Genomic DNA, 24,644 nt, shown 5'->3' with positions numbered 1-24,644 from the left:
TCTGTTTGGATGATCTATCCATAGCTGTCAATGAAATATTTAGGTCCCCTACTATAATTGTGCTTTTCTCAGTTTCTCCCTTTAGTTCTGGAGATCTAAAGGGAGATCCCAGTGTGCATCTTCTCTTTAGTTGCTTTGTATGTTTTGATATTTGCTTATTGGGAGCATGTATACTGATAAGTGTTATGTCTTCTTGTTGTATTGTCCCTTTTATCATTATAAAATGTCCATCTTTGTCTCTTATTACCTTTTTTTATCCGGAAGTCTGTTTCATCAGATATAAGTATGGCTCCACCCACTTTTCTCTAGATGACATTTGCTTGGAGTATCATTTTCCACCCTTTCACTGTGAGTCTATATTGTCATTATAGCTGAGCTGTCTCTCTTGGAGACAGCATATGGTTGGGTTTTGTTTATTGATTCAGTCTGCCACTCTCTGCCTTTTTATTGGTGATTTCAGTCCATTTACATTTAGGCTGATTATTGATATATAAGGATTTCCCATAGCCATTTTATCTTTTGTTTTTTTGTTAGCTCAGTGTCTCCATTGTTTCTTTGCCTTTGTGTTTCTGTCTGTTATTTTTGTTTGGCAGCATTCTATGCTTTTTTTCTCTTGGTTTCCTTTTTTTTTTTTAATTTTACGTGTCTCAGTTCTGGATTTTTTTTTTCTTTCTTTCTTTTCTTTTCTTTCTTTCTTTTTTTTTTTTTTTTTTTTGAGTGGTTACCATTAAGTTTATGTAAAAGAAAGTTTCATATATACAGTAGTACTTTTTCTTCAGTGTGTGTCTTCTCTTCATTCCCCTTTGCAAATTCATACCATTACTCCATCCCCTTTTATGTTTTTGTTGTTACACAAATTATCCCTATTTATGCTGTGAGTATATTTCTGAGTTGCAATAGCACACTGTCTTCTTCTTCTTTTTATTTTTTAATGTTTTTTTTTTCTTCTTTACCCTTTATTTCCTGTCTAAGTGTATAGTACCTATTTTGTGTAGAGGTTGCTATTTCCTGATTCTGTCTTTTTGTTAGTAATCTTACTTATAATTTTGTACCCTTTTGTCTGTTTATTTCAGGTAAAATAACCTTCTTCAGTATTTCTTATAATGCAAGCCTTGTTGTGGAAAATTTCCTAAGCTTCTTTATATTTGGAAAGGTCTATCTGGAAATTTCTTCATTCCTCCTTTACATCTAAAGATAACTTTGTAGGTTATACTATTCTTGGCTGGTAATTTCTCACTTTCAATTGACTATTTGATCTCCCTCCCTCCTGGCTTGTAGAGTTTCTGCTGAAAAATCTTATGATAACCTAAAGAGCTTTCTTTTGTAGGTTATTTTCTTCTTTTCCCTGGCCTTCTTGAGAATTCTTTCTTTGTCATTAATTTTTGACACCTTCAATATAATGTGCTTTGGAGAATGCCTTTTGGGATTGAGATAGTTAGGTGTTCTGTTTGCTTCTTGGATTCAAGGATCCAGTTCTTCCCATAGGTCTGGGAAGTTTCGTTGACTATTTGTTTGAATAGGCCCTCTATGCCCTTCTCCTCTTTTCCTTCTGGTACCATGTTTCCCCGAAAATAAGACCTAGCTGGACCATCATCTTTAATGCATCTTTTGGAGCAAAAATTAATATAAGACCCAGTCTTATTTTGCTATAATATAAGACCAGGTGTAGTATAACATGATATGATATGATATGATATGATATGATATAATGTAATACCCCGTCTTATATTAAATTTTGCTCCAAAAAACACATTAGAGCTGATGGTCTAGCTAGGTCTTATTTTTGGGGAAACACGGTATACCCATTATTCTTATATTGCTCCTTCTGATGAAGTCAGGTAGTTCTTGTAGAGTTCTTTCATTTATTTTAACTCTCAATTCTTTCCTTCCATTGAGTCATTTTCAGATTTCCATCTTTGACATCACTAATTCTTTCCTCCATCTGGTCAGCTCTATTTCCTAAGCTTGCTATTTCATTCTTCATCTCTTTTATTCAGTTCTTCAGTTCCAGAATTTTTATTTATTTATTTATTTTAATTTCAATCTCTTTGGTAAAATATTCATTTTATTCATTGATTTTATTTCTGAGTTCATTAAACAGCTTAATGAATTTTTCTTGCACCTCGCTGACTTTTTTCAGAACTGTTATCTTGAGTTCTCTGTCATTTAAGTTACATATTTGCATGTCTTTAAGTTCATTTTCTGGAGCTTTTTCATGTTCTTTCTGAGCTTCTTTGTTACCTTGGTTATTCACGATAATCGATGAATTATTCCTCTTCCTGGGCATTTATGGGAGTGGATTCTGTAGCAGGCTGATATGAAGAGGTCTTTCTTTTGTTTTTCAGTAGGTAGCACTGGAGCATTTTATTTTCTCTTGCACTATTCTGGCTTCTCATAGTAGAAGACTTTGTGGGGAGGTTGGTGTCTCCTCTGTGACCAGGTTGCGTTGGTCTCAGGACACCACCACTGTGGGAGGATGTGGTGGGTGATGAGGTACTGAGCCCCTTAAATCCCAGTGCTGCCCTGCAACCATTTGCAGAGCTGTGTGCCTTAGCAGCTCTGGGTACCCTACCTGGGATCAGCTGCGAAAAGTGGGGGCAGGGTGTGCTGGGAGAGGCCGCTGGTGTGTTTGTGTCTTTGTTCTCTTCTGAGTAGTAGCAACTTCCAGACCACAGCTACCTGCCCCCATGTCACCTTCCTTGTCACTGGAATTAGCCACAGTGTCCATCTGCCACTCAGGAACTGTCTCTCCAATTCTCAGCACTGTAGGTATTCTGCTCTCTAACCCAACACTGCTATTGCTTCTTTTGGGGCCTGCTGCTAACACTGGGAGGGTGTGGGGGAGGCCAGCTCTGGGAGGGTGGGAGGAGGCAGCCAGGCTCTGTGGCTTTGTTTTCTGCCTGGCAATGAGAGCTGTTAGACCACAATTGGAGCACTTTTGCATTTGGTCTTTGCCCCAGAGGTCTCTGCTGCGATTGCTGGGTTCAGCCATATTATATGCTGATCATTCAGGCAGGAATGCCTGGGGACACAGAGTACACCTGCAGCCTGAATCCTCCCCTCTCCCAGGCCCAGCAATGAGTTCTGAGCTGCAATTGTGGAATCCATCTCTGCTCTTTCCCCTTCCCTTCTCTCCTGTTTGCCCCAATTTGCCCACCTTCAAATGTTTTGATGCACGGATTTCTCAGACATGTTTGTGTGTTGCATAGGGAATCTTTTTGGAATTATAGCTGTTCATCGTGTAACTTCAAGGGGAGAGATCAAAGGGGACCTCTCAGGCTGCCATATTTCTGACACTACTCCAAAGTACTTTCTATTTTTTTTTTTTTTTTTTTCTTATTTGACTCATGGATCATTTAGAAATGTGCCCCTCCACCGCCACTAAAATATTTGGAGATTTTCTAGAGTTCTTTCTGTTACTGATTCTAATTTAATTTTTTATGGTCTGAGAATATTGTATGACTGGTATCCTCTTAAATTTATTGAAACTTGTTCTATGGCCCAGAATATATTGCTATAGGTTCCTTGCATGCTGGAAAAAAATGTATATTCTGCTATTGTTGGGGAAAGTGTTCTATAAATGTTAATTGGGTCAAATTAGCTAAAATGACATTAATGTCTTCTATATCATTACTGATTTTTTTGTCTACTTATTTCATTATTTTTTGAGAGAAAGTGTTGAAATCTAATATATGCTTCATGTATTTTTTTTTTTTTTAAGACTTTATTGGACTTTGTTGGGGAACAGTATGTACTTCCAGGACTTTTTTTCAAGTCAACTTGTTATTCTTTCAATCTTAGTTGTGGAGGGTGCCATTCAGCTACAAGTTGTTATCCTTTCAGTCTTAGTTGTGGAGGGCGCAGCTCAGCTCCAGGTCCAGTTGCTGTTGCTAGTTGCAGGGGCTCTGCCCCCATCCCTTGCGGGAGTCAAGGAATCAAACTGGCAGCCTTGTGGTTGAGAGTCCACTGGCCCATGTGGGAATCTAACCTGTAGTCTTCGGAGTTAGGAGCACGGAGCTCCAACTGCCTGAGCCACCTGGCCCGCCCTGCTTTATGTATTTTGAAGCTTGGTTATGTCCTCTTGGTGAGCTGATGCTTTTATCATTATAAAACAATAATCTTACATAAATAAATATTTAGATTTATATAAATATGACATTTACTTGTGTGGTGACCATATATGGTACTCTTCATTAATTTATATTGATCCAGGTTTTAAAATCCAGTATTATTTTAATTTTTTTGCTTCAAGAACTTCTTTTAATAATTCTTGATTTATTGTGATGTAGGTCTCCTGGCGGTGATTTCTTTCAGCTTTTATATATCTGAACAAGTCTAATTTACCTTTGTTAAAGATATTTCTATTGGTTTAATAATTATGAATTGACATTTTTTTCCTTTTTACTTATTTAAAGACGTTGCTTTGGCATTGTGTTTTAGTTTGCATTTTTTCTTTTTTGATGAGAAACTTGTCATTATTTTCTTCTGTACAGCTCTTTTTCTGACTCTTTGAAAGTTTCTCTGACTTGATTACTGGTTTGAAGCAATTTGATTATGATATGCCTTTGTGTAATTTTCTTCATGTTTCTCATGATTTATATTTGTTGTGATTCTTTAGTTTTTAGATTTATAGCTTTCATCACATTTGGGAAAGTTTTGACAAAGAGTGGTAGTAGGTGATAGGATGATTTTACTCTGCATGTTGAAGTGAAAGGAGGCTATATAACATGTAGACTAAGTGTATAAATACTAATGTTTGCGAGGTGGTTTTTAACAATTCATTCATTCAAAAACATTTTATTGAGTTCCAGCTGTTTGAACAGACTGAAACTCCCAATAGTATTTGTTGAACAAAAATATGTGATATGGAAAATTTATTGATTACAGTCTCCATTACATTTTATAGTTTATATTAGACTCTGAAGATTTTATAAGTTATTTTGTTTTAAACTGTTTTCTTTTAAACAAATGAAAGATACATTTTAAACAAAACAAAAATATGTTCAACAACCTAACATTGTACTACTGAATTTATTTTATTCATTAAGTGTAGTAATTGCCTGTAACAATAAATAGTCTGTCCATATCAGTATTTTACACTAGAATTTACCCTGAATAAGCTCAATTTAATGAATGTGGAAAAGTAGGTTTTCTTTTCTCCTTTTTTTCCCCAATATTTCTACTCATCAGGAAATCTCATAGTAAATGTTGTACAGATAAACATCATGTTTGAGGTTTTAATATTTTTCATAAAGACATTTAGAGTATGGAGAAATCTCTCTTCTATGGTGACAACATCCATATTAGATAAAATTTCAAGTGAAAAATATTTCTTCAAATTATTCAGAGTTCTTATATCTGTATTCATTGCATCAGAGGCACATATTTTTACTAGAAATATTGATAGAGTAGCCCTTTCCAATAGAGATAATTTCTTCCATACAGATTGTTATCATCAGGAGTTCTTTTGAGAAATACCAGAATCAAGTCCTAAAACAATCTTTTTGTTTAAAGAGATTATTTAGTATTAAACTGTGCATTTCTTTCCCTAGAAGAACACTTCCAAATGTGAAAAGGTAAAGTAGATGAAGGGCAACACTGCTGTGAATCACACTATGAAAGAAAAATAATTCACAGCTGGAGATTCTTAGTTAATAAATAAGCTAGTAGGATTTTGCAAATAGGCCTATTGACTTTGTGTTCCAGGCAAAAAGCACTAATTCTGGACTATGTGAAACAAAGCAGAATATCTGGCAAGCTTGGGACCAGGGGTAGATCAGGATTTCGTGGGACCTATAGTTTTTAAAATTATGTTAGGGGCTTCTTAAGAAAAAAATAACATAAAATTGTAAATATCAAATTTGTTGTAAAAGGGGTAATTGTTTCGAACTAGAAATATGTCATAAGATGTTATAAATTTAAAAAAACCTGGCAAATAGCATTAGCATTAAGAACACAAAATCCAGGCATTAATATATGTTTTTAATATTTAACTGTTTGACATGCCTCTGTTGTCATATTGCCTTGCTATTTGGCTGCATACTTTTTATTGATTTCTTTTTTTTTTTTTTTTTTTTTGTGGATATCAAGTTGTTCCAGCACCATTCTTGAAAGAGTTTTTCCTTTTCTCTTTGAATTTCTCTCCGTTTGTGTCCTTGTCAAAAACCACTTGACTATATACGTGAAGTATATTGTTAAACACTGTTCTGTTCCATTGATCTTTTTGTCTATCCTTTCACCACGAACATACTGTCTTGATTTTTGTAGTTTTATACAAATTTCTGAAGACAAAGGTTAGGTCATCTAACTTTGGTCTTCTTTTTCAAGAGAGTTTTAACTATCCTTGGTCCTTTGCTTTTCCAAATACATTTTTAAACTAGCTTGTCAATTTCTCAGGAAAATAAAAACCACACTGGATTTTATTGGGAATATGTTGAATCTATAGATCAATTTTGGGAAAATTGGTATCTTTTCAATACTTGGGCTTCTGGTCCATAAAAATGATTTAGATCTCCATTTATTCAGTTTTCTTCAATTGTTGTCAGTAACATCTTAGGGTATTAGTATATAACTTTTGTATTTATTTTTGTTAAATGTGTCCCTAAATATCTTTTGATGCTAGTTTAAATGGTATTTTACAATTTTATTTTTTAACTGTTCATTTCTAGTATATTAAAAAACATAATTGCTGAAAGTCTATTAATTTTGTATCCTGCAACATTAATTCTAGCAGTTTTTCAGGTGGCAGAGTTCTTAGAATTTTCTAAGCACATGACCATGTCAATTGTGAATAATGGCAATTTTTCTCCTTTCACATCTGTTCATCATTTTTTATTTTGCATTTTGCATTGGATAATAACTCCAGTGCCATGTTCAATAGATGTGGCTAAATCAGATATCTTTCCCTTCTATGTCAGTGGGAAAATATTTCATATTTCATTGTTAATATTTCAGTTAGTAGTAAAGTTTTATTATGTCCTTTACAGATTAAGAAGTTCTCTTCTGTTTCTAGTTTGCTAAGAGATTTTTATCAGATATTGTTTTGTTTTTGTCAGATGTCATTTCTTCCTAATGAAAATGATCATATGCTTTTTTGCCGTAAGCTGTTAAAGTAGTGAATTATATTAATAGATTATCACAGGTTAAGCAACCCTCAAATTCCTGGCATATACTTAACTTGATCTTGGTATACAATTATTATATATTGCTGGATTTATTTTACTAATATTGTAAAAAGATTTTGGAATATATTTTCTTGAAAGATTTTGTTTGTAAGTTTATTTTTTGTAATGTTATTTTCTGATTCTGATAATGAATAATATTAGCCTTATAAAAGGAATAAATAAGTTGGTAACTATTCCTTCCTCTTCTATTTTCTGAAGGATTTTGTGTAGGATTGGTATTAGTTTTCATTTAAAGGTTTATTAAGATTCACTGGTGAGGCCATCTGGGCCTAAAAGTTTGTTTGTTTATGTTTTGTTTTGTGGGAAGTTGTTTAATTACAAATTCAATTTCTTTATCGGCTAAAGGACTGTTTAGAGTTTCTATTTCTTTCCTGGGCAATTTTAATAATATGTGTCTTTCAATAAATTTTTCCATTTAATCTAAAATGTTGATGTTATTGGTATGTGACTCACAATATTCCATAATAATACTTTTACTATAAGTATAATAGCATCTGGTGAATTCCCTCCCCCTTTTCATATAAGATGTGGTATTGTGCCTTTTTTCTTTTTTGCCTTGAAGATTCATTCTAATAGTTTATTAATTTCACTAATCACTTCAAAACACTAATTTTGAATTTGTTGATTTTGTCTATTTTCTATTTTTGTTTCTTTAATTTTCATTATTCTTTTGTTTATTCTAATTATTTTGGGTTCTATTTTTAATATTTTAAATAATTTTTCTAGACTTTACACTGGGAAACAAAAGTAATTGCTTTATACCTTTCAAGTATTCTAAGAAACATTTAAAACTACAAATTTCCTGAGAGAAAATTCTGAGAAGATGATAGTATTTCTAGAAGCAGATTTCAGAAATTTGTCTCCCCACCTATATAATAATTACATTGGTAGAATTTGTCTGATGTAACTAGTTTGGTACTTGGGAGTCTATTAAAGTCTTGTAACTTCCATGGGAAGGCTTAGACAGTAAATTGTGATTAATATTGGTTATAACATATAACTTCAGTTATATGTGGATTTTTGACTGCACAGGCAATCAGGGCCCCTAACCCCTCTGTTGTTTAAGCATTAACTGTAAAGTAAATAAAAGGCATTCAAATAACTCAAATCAGTGTCTCGGAGAGATATTTGTACATTCATATTCATAGCAGCATTATTTACAATAGTTCAAACATGTCCATTGGTGGATGAATGAATAACCAAAATGTGGATTATGCATACAGTGGAATATTATTCAGGATTAGAAAGGAAAGAAATTCTGACATGGTACAACATGGACAAAGTTTCAGGACATTATGCTAAGTGAAATATGCCAATCACAAAAAGATAAATACTGTATGATTTCACTTATATGAAGTACTAAAAGTAGTCAAAATCATAAAGATAGAAACTAGGTTAGTGGTTACCAGAGGCTAGAGGGGAAGAATGGGGAGTTATTGTTTAATGGGTATAGTTTCAGTTTTACAGGATGACAAGTGTTATGTAGATGGATGGTGGTGATAATTGTACAACATTATGAATGTATTTATTACCACTGAACTGTACACTTAAAATGGTTAAGATGGTAAATTACATGTTATGCATCTTTCACCACAATTTAAAAAATTGAAAAGAAATATACATTTTCTTTAAGGATGAATTAGCAGCATATCATAAATGTCATTTTGTTGTGCTTTTATTATCATCCAATTGGATATATTTTCTAATTTCCTGGTAATACTATTTATCTTTAAGTCTTTTGGGCTGAGATTATACCGTGTTTCCCCGAAAATAAGACTGTGTCTTATATTAAGTTTTGCTTCAAAAGACGCATTAGGGCTTATGTTTAGGGGATGTCATCCTGAAAAATAATGCTAGGGCTTATTTTCCGGTTAGGTCTTATTTGGGGGAAAACATGGTAGTTATACCAGGTTTCTTATGCTTAATGCTTACATGGTTAATCTTTTTAAAAAATCCTTTAATCTTTAAAGTTTTGTGCTTTGATATTTAAAGTATATTTACTTTTTTGCTAAATAACCATGATTGAGTCTTGGTTTTTAAAATCCAGCTTCACAGTCTGTGATTTAAGGGAAGTATTTTGTTTGTAAAATTTAATGTAATTATTGACATGCTTGAATTTCGTATTGCCATTTGATTTTTTAATTTTTTATATTCATTTTTCTGGAGTTCTTTTCTTTTCATCTTTTTTTGGCGGTATATGAATATATTTTTAAAATTCAATTTTATTCTATCTTATAGCATTTAGGTATTCCTCTTTGTTTTATTTGGGCATTTCTTTAAATAATAAAATATCTGTATATAATTTATTCCAGTGTTCATGAAATATTCTATTACTTCATGAACATTATAAGAAATTTGTAGCATTATATTTTCAGTTGTTATATATTTACTTCTAAATATTTATAAAACCCATTTTTTGTTATTATTTTTACTTTAAATAGCTAACTGTCTTTAAGGAGATAAGAAAATATGTGTGGAACTTTGGGAATAATAGCTTCATTGACCTCTAATATTTACTGACCAATTTTCTTTTTTGTGTTTTTAACTCCTTCTTATAAAACCTAGTTTCTGTCTATCTTTTTCCTTTAGCCTATAGAAGTACTTTTACTGTTTCTTGCAGTGGAGATTAATTCTTTCAGGTATTTACTCTCTGACAATGACTTCGTAAGATGTAATATTTATCAATGAAATTGGCAAAAGAAAAATCAATTGTTTGGTAGACTTCTAAGAAAGGGGCAGCCACACTGCTATCAAGAGCAAAAATGATAGAACTATACAAAGTTGTTTTGTGGCAATCAAATTTAAAAATGGTTTATATTTTGACTTAAATATTAAAATTCTTAAATTTATAAGAAAATTCAGAAATGTTTAGAGATATATCTCTAAGGGTACAACCTGTATCTTTATTTTTAATTGCAAAGAAATGGAAATAACCCCAAAGTTATTTAAGTAAATGACAATAAATTCATATGATAAAATAATACTTAGCTACTAAAATTTATGTTGCAGAATACACTGCTAGATTTGAGAAAATTCTACAGGGAAATATGTATAATATGAAATAACTTAAAAAATACATATGTTTTTACCTACATAGGAAACAGTGACCATACATCAAATTTTAGCAGTGGTGATTTTTTTCATTTGTACTTTTTTTGTGTTTGCCATTTTTTTCTGCCCTGGCTTTGTAATTAAGCTGAAGTCCTGTAATATTTACTCAAGGAAGAATTATCAAGGACAGTAGAAAATATTTAATATATGTAGAGTGAAAAACAATTAGAAAAGAACTACTGACCTTTGGCGTCTCCATAATTCTCCAGGAAGTATAGATGTCTTTTTGCTGAAAGGGCCAACAGTGAAGTATTTAATTTGTGTTTCATATCTTCTCTTTCCCTTCCTTAATGAGCTGTGGTAAAGGGATAAAGGTTAAATTGAGAAATACATAGAAACCACGTAATGTAATCCTGAATAAAACAAGCCAATTATAAGTGGAAGTGTCATTAAATTTTACAGCACTAATTAAAAGCCTGGTTTACATCTTTGCAGGTTCCCAAAATGTTTTGAAGGTAGCATTTTTTGTTTCCTGGAATATGTTATAAGTTTTTTTTTTTAATTATTATATTTATTTATTTATTTATTTATTTTTACTAGAGAACTGAGAACTGGAAATTGTTAGCCTGGTGACTCCGAAGGGATTTTTTTGGCCAGGGACTAATTGACCTGTCTGGCAGATGGTAATGAATAGGAAAAGTTGTCTACAATACTTCAATGTCTATTTTTACCTATGCACATATGCATTACCTTAAGAAGGGATGTATACTGTTGTGCATTTAAGGTCATGTAGCTCTATGGCAAATTTGAAATTCAGCTCTTCTGACAATAGGTTATTTACCAACTCATTCTTTTGGTGAAATAAAAGGTACAAAGGACTTATATTTGAAAGAGAATTGCTAAGGGTGCTGTTTTACCTTAATATATTCTAATATTTTGGAATGCTATTCAAATATTACTTATCACTTGATGGCTGTGGGTGGGAAGAGATATGATCTAATTACTACTTATTTAATTATATAACTTGTTTCTAGTAAGAACAAATTAGAATTATTTATGTTACATCAGGAAAGGAATTTATGTGAATACTTAAACATGATGAGTATATGAGAATATAAATTTTATATTCTCCCACTTAATATTTTATCATGAAATATATATATTTCTCCCACTTAACATTTTATAATGACCATTAGCTATGTCAATAAATATTTTTCAGAAACATGAGTTTCAATGCATATATAGGATTCTCCTCCAGGAAAAGCCGCTTCTTTTCTTCATCAACCAATAGATAGCTGCTGAAATACTCATTCTGTGTTTCAGGACAGTAGAATAACGTAAACCTACATGAGTTTTAAAACGTAGTTTTATGAAACTCCGCAAGTGACAGTGATAACACTAGCAGATTACAAATCAGGAAGGTAATTTTTGGTTAGTCTCTAATTAGATGTGCTTTTCTTAAGCAACTTCCTATTTTTAACTTTTGGATACTATGTGTCATATAAATGACTATATTTTAAATTTTACCTCCTAGAAGACTTGAATATAGTTGTCACCTTACTATGGAACCTATATATAACTTCATTTAATTTTTTTATATTTCAATCTCACTTACTGAAAATTTATTTTAGCTTATTACATGTATCCATCCTTATGTGATATATTAAATTTGTTAAAATTAGTATATAAATAACAACAATAATAAAAATTATGACAAATAAATTATCCAGTTTCTCTGAATATCAATTTTCTAGTCATAAAAATGTGGATAATTATTTCCATCTTTTAGGGTAAAGTCAGTATAAGGTTTAAATTAGATAATTTAACTGAAAGCCTATTACAGAGCCAGAAAGAGAGTAATGTTCAAAATATATCTTTCATCTTTTCTTTAGTGACAGAACTAGTATATAAACTTCATTTTCATTTAGTTAACACACTTGGCGTTAAGTGGAGCCATTCTGAAACCACCCCAAGTAAATGACAGCCATCCCAAGTAAATGACATCCCAAGTAAATTACCAATATTACTCAATATTTTAAATTGAGCAACTTTATATATAAAAATAATTTTAAAATGCTAGTGACGTAAAATAAAAATGTTTTTTAGTTTAAAAATGATTGTTTTTGTAACATATAGAGAAATGCTATTTTCTATTTATTGCAGGGAAGGAATACCATAACCATTTCTTTAGCAATATAATCTTAAGATACTGTAATAAGACTATGGCTATTTATATATAACTTTTTCCCCTTTCTTCTGCCTCCCCCAACCTACCCCAGTTTATAATTTTTATAAAAGAGTTAAAATGTGTTACATTTTAAATATGTTTGACAAAATATCTTAGAAGGATGAATAGTGCAGAGTACTTAGGTACAAAATCATGTAAAGTTTATACCAATAATAAGATTACTAATAAATCAGGAATCACTGTATTTATGAAGAAACTTTTGACATATTGTATGTTTGTATTAATTTGATTTTCACATAGTATGTTAATATTTGATTTGTTTAAATTATTAAAATTTGTAACATGTATGTAATGCAATTATTACTTAATCTTGGTGTTGGGATTAACGAGGGATGTAGCCTATATCATGAGATAGTTCACAAGATGCTTTTAGTTCTCTTTGCTTAAAATTCAAACAAAAAACTTCCCTAATGTTCACAAATAATTGGGGTTTGCCACTTACATGTTCAGACTAAAAATAATATAAATAATATTATAAACAACTATAGTGATCAAAATGTTTCACCCAGGGAAGAGATGTACTTAGTGTTAAGTACATATTTCAAAAAAAAAAAACTTGTTGAGCTAATAGTAGTTGGACAATCTGTTCTTCCTTGCTCCATTTCCCAGTCCTAAGGAGAAATAAGACATGACTGGGAAGGAGTGGAAACATAAAAGATCTGAATTTCTGTCACAGGGATTTCTCTTTTTTTTCCTTTTTCCTTTTTCTTTTTCTTCTTCTTCTTCTTTTTTTTTTTTTTTTTTTGCTGTGATTGCCCTATATTCATTATTTTTCAATAACACTCTGATACCCCAATCTATTCTTTCAGTTCTTTTCAGAAACTCTCAGAAGAGATTCTTTGTTTAAGAAGAATCATTAACATGGTGTCCTACCAAAAGCCACATATACTCAGAGAAGGAATGACCGAGTCCATGATAAGCTTTTAATCCTGGGACAAGAGACATAAAATTAGAGAGAGATACTGAGTAAGTTTTTTTTTATTTCTTCCTTCTTTTACTTAACACACATGCATACACATTTGCCTTTTACAAATGAATTAAAAGCAAGATAACTACCTAAAGAAATTTGAGAAACAAATGGAAATCCTAAAGTGTACCTGAATTTAAATATTAGTCTCTGCTTTTGCCTACAGCAAAGATCTCTACAGCAAAAAGGGAGAGAGAGAGAGAGAGAGAGAGAGAGAGAGAGCCTTTAAAAAGATAGAAATTTTTCACTGCTTAGAAAATAAATGAGACATTAAAAAATATTGTGTCTATAGTAAGTAATAAATTTCACCATTTAAAAAAATGCATCTTAAGACTGCTAAATTTGTGCATTGAAACTGCTATAATTATGATCTCAATTTGATGAGCTCTTGAAAATAACCTGGCAATTATGCTTGATTACTAGTTTATTATTTAAGTAAATATGATATATAAACACATCTTGACATTTTTTTGTTTTCCTAAAATATTACCTATTTGTTAATTTTAAAATGAAAATATGACCAAAATGACATTTCCTTAATCAGACAAATTCTTAGTTTATAAATTAGGACATGAAATAATTTGGGTACTTTTTCAGACTTCTCAATTATTAGGACATTAGTAGTGGGTAAAAAAATGTATTGTTATCTTTATCAGGGTTACAAATATTTATGAAAGATGTTTACATGTTATTGAGTTTGTGACAGGAATCCATATTTGTCTCAGGCCACTGAATGTACTATTTCAATATTATTGGGTAAATTTTACTAAGTTGGCTTTTGTCAATCAACAATCATTAGACTTTTAGTACATGTACTCATGAGTTCAGGGTTAAGCTAGGCTAGGAATACACATGCATGTGCTCCGATATTCATTGCAGCTTTATTTATGGTGGCCAAGATATGGAAACAACAGAAGTGTCCTTCTATAGATGATTGGATAAAAAAGATGGGGTATATATACACAATGAAATACTATTCTACCATCAAAAAGATGAAATAGTGCAATTTGTGACTACATGAATGGATCTTGAGATCATTATACTAAGCAAAATAAGTCAGACAGAAAAAGTCGAGAACCATATGGTTTCACTGATATGTGGGATATAAAACTGAGAGCAACAAAGATGCAAGACAAACAAAGAAACAAAAACTCATACACATAGACAATAGTTTAGTGGTTACCAGAGGATAAGGGGGGTAGGGGAGTGGAAGATGAGGGTAAATGGGATCAAATATATGGTGATGGAAGAAGAATTGACTCTGAGTGGTGAACATACAATGTGATATAGAGATGATGCATTACAGAATTGTACACCTGAAATCTATGTAACTTTACTAACAATTGCCACCCCAATAAACTTTAATTAAAAAATAATAATAAGACAAAAAAGAAAGAAAGAAATGAATTTCACTTTTAAGATGTTTACATTGGAAGAAACAGTAATTAAACACAAGAAATAATGGTCAACAGTAAACATTGGTTTCTGATTACACATACAATAATGTGGTATCTATTCTAAATGTTGTAGGTATCTAGACAAGGGAAATGGATCTCTTCTAACCCAGCCATCTCCTCTATACTACCATCTGGTCACCCAGGCTGAGAGTGGCATGGATGGATCATATCAAAACCACTGTTACAAATAACGCAATGAATACTTCTTGAGACAGGTAAAAGATTATATTAAGATATAAAACCACATTCCTCCAGTAGATCATATTCTTCTTCCTTTTACTTCACAGGTGTAAAACTGTAAATTATTTACTGTTAATATTTACTGTGGATATCTCTCTGTGGACTCAGAGGAAATTTCCTTGTGTATTGCCTTCCTCTTGGGTCCCATGCTATTGGCGAACAATATCCAAATTTTACTTTCTGAATTGCGCTAAGGTTCTATGCCTAGTGAGTGGGTAACTAATAAGTATCTGATGCTGATATACATAAGTCACTTAAAGATTAGTCAATGAGTGTTATTTATAAGATTTTTTTCTGTTGAATAGAACTTACAGCTGATTACAAATGTGAGCAGCCCACTTGAGTACCTCACATTTGAAAAGGATTTTAGGAATCATGAATTTTAATCCAGATCAGGGAAGTTTTAACAAGTATTTTAACAGGGAGAGACTTGCTATTGACCAATTTTATTTGTATTGAGGATTCTTAAAAGCAAGAGTGGATTATGTATAATATTAAAGAATAACACTATGCAAATACTGCTGAATATACTGAAGTATTTTAAATTCTGGAGCCTGTTTCAGATTACTGTAATCTTTCAGTCTTATAGGGATATTTTCATTTTAAGTTTTAGTATTTTACACATGCACACATCATTATTCATCTACAAACCAAAAATGAGTGCAAAAGCAGTGTTATATGAGTAAACCTTTAATGACAACATCATTAATATTCTTGATATTATCATTCTGGTTGAATTTTAGTTCATTAGCAACATATATATCATTGTTTTGTATTCTAACTTGTTAGTGTGTGGTTATGTGTTAGATGACTAAATGACTTGCTAGTCTAATTTTTTTAAAACAAAAATGTCTTGTAATAGCCAGATACGTAACCAGAAAATATATCATGTAACTCATAATGAATTGATCTGGTTGCTGCAATTACATTGAACAAATTGAATAATAATACTTTATGGCCTCAGTCTAATACCTTTTCCTGGGGCATGCTCTAGCATGATCAGGAATAAAAGTTAAGTAGATCCTTGGCTAGAATTTCTGAAAGTACATTTCCCAATGTAAGAATCACACACACACACACACACACACACACACACACACACACACACACACACACTGAGGCTGTGGAACAGAGCTGAAGATACCTAGATTTTTCCAAATTATCAGATTTATTTTATTTGTCCTATGGTCAAAATCCTGCCCTTATTCCACATTCATTGGTTGAAATTACTGTAACTCTAATTATATCTGAAAGTGAAATAGGAAATTAATCATAAGTAAATGTAAATAGAATTGATTTAATAATAGACAAAAATGTTAGTACATTTTATAAATTTGAAAAGACTTCCATATGTATCAACCTCTTGAAGACATAAAATAACTTTATCAATTGGACAGGCTTTGTTAATCCATTTTACAGGTGAGCAAAAATTTTAAAAGACTTACTGAAGACTATGTAATCTGATTCGTATCAGAGACATCTCTAAAAAATCTTCCTCTTAATTTCTACTGCAGGGCTTTCTTACAATGACAATATTCAAAAAGCACACTTGCCAGTTTATTATTTTCAGCTTAATAATTTCTAAAACTGTTTGAAGGCTGGATGACAAGTATACAAGAGCTAGCTTCATTATAGTTCTTTATAATGTGACTTAGCTTCAGTTTTTCTTTAATTGTTCCAAGTACATAGCATGTATTTGCCTGTGGTGGGACGATACAGTAAGTACAAGATGAAACAAAACTGGTAAAGTTCCAGGTCTCAGATAAAATTCTAGAAAATATCACAAAAGTGGCAAATCTATATAATTATAAAGGAATGTGAAGATAAAAAGGGAACCTGTTTTTTAAAAATACGATTACTAGAATACTACATAATGGGAATTCATGACAGATTATTTTTCAGTGAAACATTTGATAAAAGTTTCCTACAATTCCTTAAGATTAAAGGATTTAAATTTGAGTAAGATAATATTATTAACAACATTTACATATTCATAGCCAATTAGTCGAAGGAGTGGTGATTAATGTCAATTTGAGTGAAAACTTATGTGTATGAAGATTTTTATCACTTTGTTTTCCTGTTAAAAATTATTCCATTTTTTGCGGGGCGGCTGGATGGCTCAGTTGGTTAGAGCGCGAGCTCTTAACAACAAGGTTGCCAGTTCAAATTGGAGCTGAGGTGTGCCCTCCACAACTAGATTGAAGGACAAAACTTGGAGCTAGTGGGCCTTGGAGAAACACACTATTCCCAAATAAAAAATTAAAAAATATTATTCCATTTTGGATGAACTCTCTTCATATTATTTGAATGGCTAAATACATGTCATGGAGGAAACACACACACACATACACACCACCACCACCACCACCATCATCACCACCACTACCATCACCTTAAAAATACTATGATGACTTCTGAGGCTGTTTAGTTTCTGGACATCAAATCTTACGAGATTTATCACCATGTGTAATAAGATACTAGAAGGACACCTAGTTATGAATATTTTATAAAATCAATACAATCTCCATGGAACAAAAGCAAAGAACTCTTTTTAGATTTTAATGAAATTGCTAGCAACATTAAGAACAATTAACACAGAGATGTATCTTTCCTGAAATTTACCACACTTTAGAAATATTCAATCATACATCCATTTCAGGATTTTAATAGAACATAATGTTAATTAAGCTATGCTATTAGCACAGTTCAAGCTTGTAGGATGATTTGTTTTTTTCTGAAACACAGCAAACATCCATCTATTGCTGCTTACAAAGTGAAAAGATGAGAGTATCTCTCCAGTTGATCTATTCCAGAAGATATTTAATAACTCTCAGTATAAAATGCTGATAGTCTTAGTTTTATGTATTTTCAGGATAGATGTAATGTTTGAAATATGTGAAGGAAAATACTCAGAAATGATTAAAATACCATTCATTATTCTGTTAAATAATTTTAGCCACATTCCTCTTAGAGGTTTATTTATTCTGGATGAAAATGAGAATAGCTAATGTAGTACATAAGCTAAAACTGCATACAGAAGACAAGTGTATAATAAATGGTTTTATAATGTCTTGGTAATTTAAACCTCTAAGAATTATACAAAATAAATCTGCTATATGATTTTTAATTCTTAAAAAAAGTAAGGGATTTGTTGCTTAGGAAATTGGAAAAAAAATAATTTTTTTTTCTAATTGGAAACCCACCAGCACGACTAATAATCAAATTATCTCAAGTTTTCCTTGGAAGTGCTTAAAAGGTAAGATCAAGAAAAATATATCTACCAAAGCATTCACCCGTGTTGCCCATGTGTTAGGGACTGGTGTTAAAACCCATGGCTATTATCTGCCTCTAGTATGTTAGTAGGAGATAAGATGATCAGAAATACGTTCAAGGATGATTGGCCAAAGTCAGAGCTGGCAAAAACATTAGAAGTACTATTTATCTCCATTGAAATTTTAAAATCTCTGCTAGATTGTGGATTTGTAGAACAAGAAAATTTCACAAGTGGGAAAAGAGGTACTTAATTAGCAGTTTCCATGTGATACGCTTTTTGTGTGTGCGTGATATGGATATTTTCCTTGGTTTTAAATAATATGTTCTTTCAAATAACACACTTCTCTTTGTTCTAATTCTCCACCTGCTAAGCCACTTTCTTAATCATTTAGCAGTATAATTTAAAAATTACTAAATATTTATAAGTAATTTGGTATTCCAGATATCTTGACACTGGGAATGATGCACTCTCAAATCAGAGGTTATCAAAGTACAGCCTCTGGCCCTCCACCTATTTTTGTGTGATCCATGTTCTGAGAATAGTTTTTACATTTTTATAGGGTTGAAAAATATCTAAATAAAAATATTTTGTGAATAGTGACAATTATGTGAAATTCAAATTTTAGTAAATATATAAAATGTTATTGGAAAACAGCCAGGCCATTCATTTACATATTGTTTTTGCTGCTCTCACACTACAGTGGTACATTGGAATAGTTACAAGACAGACCACATGACCTGCAAAGACTAAAAATATTTACTAAAATGTTTGCTATCCAGTCCATTCTGAAATGTTTGCTGGGCCTTGCTCTGTATTGTAGAAATGATTATTTCCATCTCTTGAAAAAGTGATTAAAAATTAAAGTGATATCTTTAAAGTAAAAATTGCTGGAGAAATAGATGGGATTATAGACTGACCTAGCATGAATAAGGTGGCAGTATTCTCCTTGGTCTAAGATTAGTTTTAGTTTCATTGTATTTTAATTAAATTAAATATTACCCTGGGAAACCGTTTCAACAACTGAAAAAGTTATAACATCAGAAAATTCTGAATTCCAATATTTATGGTTACGGCTTTAAAATAATAAGTTTTCCAAAATAACAAGTAACACACAAATATCCTTAATATCTCTCATTTACAAATGTTTGTATTTGGTAAATATAAATATAGGCTATTGTTCCAGTTTTAGAATTAACATCCAGGTCCCACTGAAACTAAAAGCCTGCTATATCAGAAACCTAGGCCAGAAACTAAACCCACAGCCTTGGGTCAAACTCAACCCACGGCCATATTTTTTCTTTCTTAGTCTCTGTGTTGTATTTGAAAAATTGTAAATATTTACCAACATATTCAAAATCAGGAGATTTGACGTAAAATTTTGGCTTTTGAAGTTTTCAAAAGCTCTGACACGCCTTCCCATGTGGAATCCACAGAGATAGCTGAGTAGCAGCTGACCTTTTCATAGGAGGCGGGATCTCCTCAATTAACCACAGTCCTGAGCTGTGTGGCTTCACTTATTTTCATTGCCTACCTGGCCCAGAAACTTCAGAGTTTGGGAGCCTCGCAAGATAGTGTTTCTTTGGCAGACACAAAGAGCTACATTCTCAGGGATCTGGGAAGAGGAAGAGAGTTTTACATGAGATATGAAGTGGCCTATAATTCACACTGACATATTTCATTAGCTAACAGCTTGGTGGAAATATTATTGAAGCAGGAAGAGAAGACCTTATCTAATAGCAAATATAATAATGTTTATTAATATTATTGTTAATATATTATTTCTGTATGAATTTGAGTTATGGTCTAGTATTCTTAACATTAACTAGAAAAGTTGCCTCAGTGACTTTATATGAAAATAAATGGCTTTACTTGGTATGATTCATTAGACACAATTAGAATGGATAGCAGGAAGTTACAGAAAAGCACATTTTATATGAGTCAGGATTTCAAAGACAGATTGGCCGATGCAGATTATATAATGTGTTCCCCATTATTACAGGTATTAGCAATAGGATGGATGAACTGTTTGCAGGTATTTTTCCTTAGGAAATTTGCTCGTCATTTGAGTTGTTGATTTAGATGTTCCATTAGATGGTGTTTATCTTTCTAATTCAGAGAAGCTATAGTTCCCTGTTCGTTTATATGATTAATTAGTTAGTGATGAAAATACACAAACATATGTGTGTAAATATGTGTATATAGAGGTATATTATCTATCTATCTATCTATCTATCTATCTATCTATCTATCTATCTGTCTATCATCATCATCCGTTGTCTATCTAATTATATTGAACCATAACAACATATATACAATGGAAGATCTTAGATATCATATACAAGAGAACTCTTTTGGTTTACACTTAAGGAACAATGAGATGAATTTGGTATGTTATTGTCAGGTATAGTGCCTAGAACTTAAGGCTTTTAAATCCTGGATTACTGTTTTCCTCTTTCCTCCTCTCCCATCTCCTTCTCCTGCTCCTCCTTCTCTTTTGTCACCTCCTCCTTTTTCTTCTGTGTCATATTTAATGGCTCCTAAGTGACTGGGAAATATTTTATTCAGTTAGCCTATCATGTGACATATTTTTTTAAGTTAAAATTAAGACCAATTGTAATTCATAAATCAATCAGTAATTGTTTTCCCTACTAGGTGAATGACATTGTCCTCCTTTGAAATAAACATAGTGAATAAGAAAGAAAACAGTACCCGTCCTCTAGAGATAAAGATAATTCTCTATTGATATTATCAAGTGCAGATGAAAAAGTTAAAAAATATATATGAAATCAAAACCACGATTTCAGAATATATAGAAATTAATTAAAGTGAAAACACTATGAATTAGAAGTTATGAAATACAAATGAAGCAGTACCCAAAGGAAAATTTGTTGTCTTAGGAACTTTTCAAACAAGAAGTGAAAAATCAGTGTATTAAATATTGAATTAAATGAACTTGGTAAAGAACAATATAAGTTTAAGGAAAGATTAAAATGTATATTGGAATTCAAATGGGAAGAAATTAATAAATTAAAAATAGTATGACGAGATATTTGAGTGGTGATCATTCACTAATAAATCTCATGTACTTATTAAATTTATAGTGTCTATTTTGTTTTATATTTTAGACACTTAAATTTATATTATTGAACATTGGTATTATAACTTGAACTTTTATAATGGTGGAATGACATGTACAGACAAAATTACTATCCACAGAGTTATAAATATTTTTGCTGTCACGGAATTTCTCCATAACATCTATATAATTATTTAGAACTTTTGTTTTTAAATCAAACATTTTATTTATTTACTTTTTAAAAATAAATTTATATTTTTGAAACAAGTTTCTCTTTTAACTTTGGTAGACCTAAACAGTCTTTTAGAGAAAGACACATTTCTACCTATAATTAGAAATTAAAAGGCCAGAGTCTGGTTTCTATTTCAAAATCAATCATGGAATTATTAAGAAATGATCTGTAACCAGAGTCCTTTCCATATGAGCATGGTATTCGTACACACCCTGGAGTTTTATTTTTGAGTATTTACTTTGATCCTGTCATCACATATCACTCATTCATATTCCTCGTTTTTGAACTATTATTGTTCTCTCACAGAGTTGACTGTGTAGGAATGTTTAAAAATAAAACAAATAAAAAAATTCCCAAGTGAACTGATTCTAAATTTCCCAAAGAAGAGAATTCCATCAACGTGGTTATATAATGGTAGGATATTTACCAGGATATAATTATACACTATTAATGAGACATTTAAAGAGTCTGAATAATAGTATTTGTTTTCAAATTGTTACCAAGATTTTTCAATGTTTGCTCTGTTTTATTTATAACAAATACAATAATAGTGATTGAGTAGTTACTATGTATCAAGCACTGTGCCAAGTGATTTATATTCAATATATTATTTAATCTTTAGAACAATTTTGTAGTATCTATTTTATAGATGAGCATACTGCGGCACCGAGTGGTTAAAAGCCTTTCTAAAGGTCACTCATCTATAAGTAGAACCAGAATTCAGACCTAGGCCTTCTGATTTGTAATCATTATGCTTAATGACTATTCTTTACCTCCTGTCAGTAGAGCCTCTCTAAAGCATTTTAAAGTGCTTTTCCTCCTAACTTTACATCTTTTCCCTTAAACCAGTATTTAGTTGACACTTTCTTTTATCTTTTACTTTTTCAAAGACAAAAGTATCATATAATTTGTATCATGTTATCACTCATATGATTTTCAATGTTATCCCTTTCTTTAGTCCGAAGAGAAAGATTTGGTTTCTTTGATCCTTTGATAAATCTGAAACATTGTTTATCTTGTGTTGTGTTCCTACACAGAAAAGCCACTTGACAGCACCAGCATCCCACTTATCTGTTTGTGGCTTGGCAATATGCATTCATGAAACAAGAAAAACATTTTTTAGGAAGTTTCAATGACTATAATTAGACTTCTCTTTCTTCTGTGGAGTATCTCCCTTTTACAACCTTGATTTTTATCTGAAAGAATTTTGTCTGTGTAAGTTTAGTGTGTACTTACCTAAGTCCATTTTAAGAAAATATGCTCAAAATTTGTTTGATCTCTTTGAGTATTCGCTTAATTTTTTTGTTTGTTTGTTTTGTTTTTTTTTTCTGGCTAGAATTTGCTGTGATCATTCTTTTCCTTCACTTATGTTTTATTTCTTCAAATTGTTTTCTTTTGAAAACAGAGTTTCTTTCATTCCTCTTTTGTTTTTATGCTGCCTTTTTGTTACTTGCCCCAACTCTTCCCTTATTCTGAAATATTCTTCCCAATCTCCTTGTTATTATTTTTATAGTTAGGTTGTGTAATGTTGCATTTTTCTATTTTTCCTCTCTCTACCCACTTTCTATTTTTCTTTTTGTTTTTGCCTGTTTGCTTTGCTTTTTTCCCCCTTTTGTTTTGCATGTTACATCTCAGTCAGCATTTTTCCAGTGGTAAATTAGTTATAGGCATCATCTATCTTTTTGGGTGAATCAAGAAAAATAAAGGAAAAATAGAGTAATCAGAAATCTTCATCTCAACATCTCCATTTTTCTTGTTGTTATTATTTTCTTCTGTGTTTAAATGATCATATCTAATTATTTTAGATGTAAATAATTTTGAGTTGATACTCACATGGTGATAAATTACCTAGCAAATTTAATCACTCACATACATCTCTGTGCCTTAGAAAGTTAAAAAAGAAAAAAAAAAAGCATTACAAATGTACTCCCTAAAGAAAGTCTTTCTCTTTTTCTATTTACTTATGAGTATACTATAGCAAAAATTCCTTTATCTTTAAATAATGTTCTTTTTCTTTTCTTTGTTCGTCTTCTAGGATTATTCCTAAGATTATAACACATTCTGGGGAGGGTCGTGACTATGAACAGATCAAATTGCAGCAAAATCTACTGGGATTTTGTTATTTTCAACATTACTTAAAAATAAGTCTGCTGTAAGTTCAGGAAAGCAAATATTTTTATTATTGCCATTTTTATTCTAAAAGTATATGGAGGAGACTGGTTCTCCTTTACTAATTTGAATCTTTTTCAGGCTATTTAAATGCTGTGAAGGAGTGAAACACAGGTTCTAATTTTGTTGTTGTTGCCGTCAGCAGTCTTTTCTGCCTGGACTCCAGGTACCTTATTAATATTTGTACCTCGTACTTCTATGTTCTAGCTACATATACCACATGTGCTGGAATAGAGTTGATGCTCTCAATGATAAATAAGTTAATAATAATAATAATAATAATAATAATAATAATAATAACAGTATAAGTCCCAGATTACAAATATCCTCTTTGGAAGAGTGGTAAGAATGGATGGGTAGGATGCATTCTGCTTATATAGTGCTCTAGAGGAAGATGAAGTAATAGGGGGCATAATAATAACAGACTAACAATGATAAAAACTGACGTGTTTTGAATGCCTACTTAACTGTTTTTTTTATTAAGGACCAATTAGTAATAATAACAATGGGAACAATAATAACGTTAAAAACGAACATGTATTGAATATCTACTATTAGCCAGATTTTGTGCTAAGTTCTTTATTTGAATTTTATTTCTTAATCTTTATAAAAATCCTATGCGGTTTTAATGAAAACATTAGCTGCTGCAAAGTAACTTGCCTAGGGTCACATAGCTGGTATATATTTGAGATACATTTTAAATGCATTTCTGTCTGACTCTGCAGACTATACTTCTCAAATCCTCA

This window comes from Rhinolophus sinicus, linkage group LG09 (genome assembly GCF_036562045.2).
Source record: "Rhinolophus sinicus isolate RSC01 linkage group LG09, ASM3656204v1, whole genome shotgun sequence".
NCBI lineage: Eukaryota > Metazoa > Chordata > Mammalia > Chiroptera > Rhinolophidae > Rhinolophus > Rhinolophus sinicus.
Note: the sequence above shows the minus strand (reverse complement) of the source record.